A 4975-nucleotide genomic window follows, 5' to 3' on the forward strand; every position below is an offset into this window, starting at 1 on the left:
CGTGAATACCTATGACAGATCGTACGCGCGTCGTGTCGCCCCCCCCCCCCCAGTTAATTTATGATCTCAGGGAAAAGGTCACCGGGCTCTTCTCTGGAACCAGACTACTTGAGTGGAAGCTCACCTGAGTTATGAGCAAGCAAGAATAGCCAGAAAACTTCTGTGAAAAAGAGGAGCGACGCGAGAAGCAGCCTAGAATGGGTGGGGGGCCCGCGCCCCTGATGTCTTGTGATGAGCTGCGGGAACAGAGGGGAAGAGTCAGAAATAGGCCCTGCTCTGCAAGGAGCTGAGTGTGCCGGAGAGCGGAGAGATCTGATTCTTAGCGAGTGGCGTGGAGTAAGAGGGTCACCATACAAAAAAGGATAAAATAGGTACCTGTACTCCAGGATGAGCAACAAATGGGCTCCGAAATTTAAATAAAATAAAAAAAGATTAAAAAATCTTTTAAGCCGTAAAAGAAAAGACCAAAAGACCTGACCACATAAACATAAGCAAAGTAAAAAACTAAATGAAGAAAACATTATTTGCACCTTAAAAAACAGAAGGTAAATGTCTCCTAAATAAGGTGCTTCTAAAAAAAATGGAAAACAACAGCCAGGGGCTGAGGGGAGAAACAGGCGAGAGATGGGAACACAGGGTTTGCAGAAAGAGAAACACAAATGGCTTTTAAAAACACGTGAAAAGGCAAGTCAGACTCTTGAATAAAAGAGAAATGTAAATTCAGATCACTTGGGGCCACCTGTTCACCCCCCCCACTTCCCCCAGGCCAGCAGAAACCCCAGAGTTGGTCAGGCGTGAGGGAAGGGGCCTGCACAACCCCAGACAGGGCATAAGGGCAGTGCCTGACTCACCTGGTGCGTTGACTGACCCAGCATCCCGCTTCTCGCCTGGTGCGTTGACTGACCCAGCATCCCACTTCCAAAGACCTACCCCAAGGACACATTGGCAAGAACAAGACATGGTTTGTGCATTGTGGCCCTACTTCATGTACAGGGGGCAGGTTCTCCAAGCCGTGCTGCACCCACACGGTGGGTTTTGGGGCAGCGCAGCTGGAGAGAGGGGTCCCCTGAGCCCTTTGAGTGGGCTCCAGGACATGCATGTGCAGGTACTCACTCTGATAGTTTATTTTTTTATTTTATTTTTATTTTTTTTTTTAAAGATTTTATTTATTTGACAGAGAGAGACACAGCGAGAGAGGGAACACAAGCAGGGGGAGTGGGAGAGGGAGAAACAGGCTTCCCGCGGAGCAGGGAGCCCGATGCAGGCTCGATCCCAGGACCCTGGGATCATGACCTGAGCCGAAGGCAGACGCTTAACGATGGAGCCACCCAGGCGCCCCTGAATAAAAGCTTCTTAAAACGTCACTTAAAAATATGTATTAAAAATGGTATAAAGCCACAAAAAGGCATAACCCCTTAGAGGAGAGTTATTTCAAGTTATGAAATCATAGACATGTGACAGCACACCCCCTGTGGGATACTGGGGGAGGACAAGAGGTACAAAAAGCCCCAAATTGTTTTCAGTAACCATATTGGTACTAAGACTGGTATTGTCATTCTGCGACTGCCCCGTATGTTGTAGGATGCAGGGGCAGTGAGTTAGGTTAGCATCCTATACACGGACTTCCAGCATGGGACTCAGGGCAGAGCACACCGAAGGGGGTAATCCGTAACCTTGTAATCCCAAATTTGAGTTGGAAATGTCACTCTGAGCTCCTAAGGTCTTTTCAACACAGAAAGCTTATGTCCTTACTCTCTGGTTGAAGAGAGTAAGTGATAGAAGCACCAGTGAGCACCCTTGGTGCCTGCAGGACTGGAAACAGCATTTTCCTCCAGAAGCAGCTCCTCCCCCACCTGAGCTGTCCCCCCGCCCCCCAAGCTGTCCCCTGCCTGAGCTGTCCCCGGTCTGAGTTGTCCCTTGCCTGAGCTGTCCCCAGTCTGAGCTGTCCCCGGTTTGAGCTGTCCCCTGCCTGAGCTGTCCCCGGTCTGAGTTGTCCCTCACCTGAGCTGTCCCCGGTCTGAGCTGTCCCCGGTTTGAGCTGTCCCTTGCCTGAGCTGTCCCCGGTCTGAGCTGTCCCTCACCTGAGCTGTCCCCGGTCTGAGCTGTCCCTCACCTGAGCTGTCCCCGGTCTGAGCTGTCCCCCACCAGAGCTGTCCCCCACCTGAGCTGTCCCCCACTGCTGGCCAGAAGAGGGGCCTTCTGAGCATCCACAAGGCGATGGCTGTGGTTCGTTCCTGTTCACCTTTGGCGACTGTTAAGGAACAGCGTTACTTTGACAGCTGTGACCAGAGAGAAAGGAGGAAGCATTTAACTTGGCTATTCTGACTGAGCTGAGGATGTGTGGTGGGTGAGGGATGACACAGGGGTTCCAAGTGAAACACTCAACCCGTTTCTTGTAGGTTTGCGCTGAGCTTATTTTATTTTGGGAGTTGGGGTGCTGGGTCTTTGGCAATGTCGTGAGCCGTGGAGAACTAAGACTGCTGGTCAGAACTCATGTCCACCTTCATCCTCCCACTTGCTCTTCATTTTCTTCTTTTTATTTTTAATCTTTTGTCAGTTTTGTTAGTTAATTTTCTTTTTTTTTTAAGATTTTATTTATTTATTTGACAGAGAGAGAGAGCACACAAGCAGGGGGAGCAGCAGAGGGAGAGGGAGAAGCAGACTCCCTGCAGAGCAGGGAGCCCGATGCGGGGCTCGATCCCAGGACCCTGGGATCATGACCTGAGCCGAAGGCAGACGCTTAACGACTGAGCCACCCAGGCACCCCTGCTGTTCTATTTTAATTGGGACCCATTGCTGGGTTGGCTCAGTGCGTGACTCACCCTGTGATTAGGTCATCGTGTGTCTGGGTCACTTGCATAGTCCCCTGGAGTCCACATCTTTTTCTCTCCTGGACACTTTGCTGGTAGTACATCCTCTAGTATGCTTTTCAAAAAGAGGTTTTAGGTGTAAACATTCCAAGGCACTTCAAATATGAACGTAACATTATTTTGCTTGAACTTGATGGACAGTTTGACTTCATATTAACTTCTAGGTTCAAAATAATTTCCCCTCAGAGCTTTACAGGGATGCTGCTCTGATCTTGTTCCGGTTCCCTCTTGGAGCCCTGCAGTCTTAGGAGGCTGGGTCTGTGTGTCTGGAGTCCATCTGTCCCCATTGGCCTTGGTACGAGGGCTTTTCCGTCTGTAGAGCCTGTCCTTCATCGCTGTCTTCAGGGGTTGTGTCCCTTCTGGTCCCCTCCCAGGTCACCAACAGACTTTATGGGTCCAGCCTCTGTGACCTGTAGTGTTTGTCATATCTTCCTATTTTCCATGTTTTGCTTTGTGTTCTAGGATGGGATGAGCCAACTTTTCACGTGAAAAGGGCCACGTAGTGACTGTGTTAGGTCTCCTGGGCCCAGAGGTGAAATCAGGGATGTTGGTAGGTATTCTTCAAGCAGAGAGGAAACACATTTCCACAACAATTTTTTTTTTTAAGATTTTATTTATTTATTCATTTGAGAGAGCACGCAAGTGAGCGAGAGAGAGCATGAGAGCAGGGTGAGGGGCAGAGAGAGAAGCAGACCCCCCGCAGAGCAGGGAGCCCGATGTGGGACTCGATCCCGGGACTCCAGGATCATGACCTGAGCGGAAGGCAGACCTTTCACCGACTGAGCCACCCGGGCACCCTCCCCTCCACAATGTTTTCACTGGCGAAGAGCACAGTGTGATCACCGTCGAGGACAGTTTGCTTGTGATGCGGCCCTACTGAGACCGGGGGGTGGAATTGTCTTGGGGGCTGGTGCGTTGTTTGAGTGGGCTTCAGAGTGAGCGCTGTCGGCACATTGGCTGGAATGTCCGTTTGTAGGGGGTCTCGGCTGTGGGCTGCATCCCGGTCACTGGTTTCAGCCGTGGGAGTGGCTGCTCTCTGCTGGCCTCTGCATCTCGACACCCTTGCTTGCTGTATGTCACCGCCGCGTTTGGGGGCAGCCCTCCCGGGACGCCTGCAAGGGGCCATGCGTCCGTCCCTGTGTCTGGTCTGCGGTGTCTGCCTGTGCGCTCACTGGCCTTGCTCTTTCTCGCCCAGCGGGCGACCGTGGCATCTGTGAAAGCAGGCCACCTGGCTGGGGGTGCCACCGGGGTGTCCAGTAGTTGTGCCCATCCTGGGGGCCGCTCTGCACTGGCCCTCATCGGTCCTGCTGCACCGGGGTATCTTGGAGGAAGAAGGAGATGTTCGCACCCAGGGCACGTGCCACCCCAAGTCCCTCAGGAGATAAAGGGACAGTCTGGTCGATGCCGGGCTCTAGTTGAGCACATCTGGTTCGGGGCCACCTCCCTGTCCTGCGCGCCTTCTGCGTCTGTGACGTGCGTGCTCATCCTTGGGGCGATTGGGGTGATTGCTTCGGAGCCCTCAGTCTTCTCAGTCCAGAAGTACTGAACTTCAGTACAGTTTAAGTGGAACCACGTGAAAAGGCCATTTTTATGGGCAAAAATCTGTTGAAATGCCAGCGCTTTGGTTTGGTTCATCCTAATAACAGACTTGTGTTGTACTTGTTAAGTCTATTGATCTGTGAGCACACATGGCCACTCCGATGAACCAGACGCTTACTTACATAGCCTTTCCTGTTGACAGGCTGTTCTGGAATATTCCACGTCAGGCCTCCCCATCAGCACACCAGCTTCTGCTTTCTAGATGGGGAGGTTTGACCCTAAAGACGTTGAAAGGAACTTGCTCGGAAACATGCTCTTCTGTGTCACGTGGGGAACTCAAACTCGGGAGTCCCGGGGGACACAGAGGCTGTTGCAGGCTGAGGGCTCCGCGGGCGCGCTCTGCCCCAGCCCTGAGCACGGGTGGGGTCCGGGTTTGCTTGGTTACTCTTGTTAGCAGTGGAGTTGCAGAATGGTTGGACTTCCAGAATAACGTCCTTCAGCGGACCACACGGCACTGGCTAGAAATGCGGGGAGGCCGCCGTGGGCACGAGAGCTCCTGACCACCT

The sequence above is a fragment of the Neomonachus schauinslandi genome, chromosome 12, assembly GCF_002201575.2.
Source record: "Neomonachus schauinslandi chromosome 12, ASM220157v2, whole genome shotgun sequence".
In the NCBI taxonomy this organism is placed as follows: domain Eukaryota; kingdom Metazoa; phylum Chordata; class Mammalia; order Carnivora; family Phocidae; genus Neomonachus; species Neomonachus schauinslandi.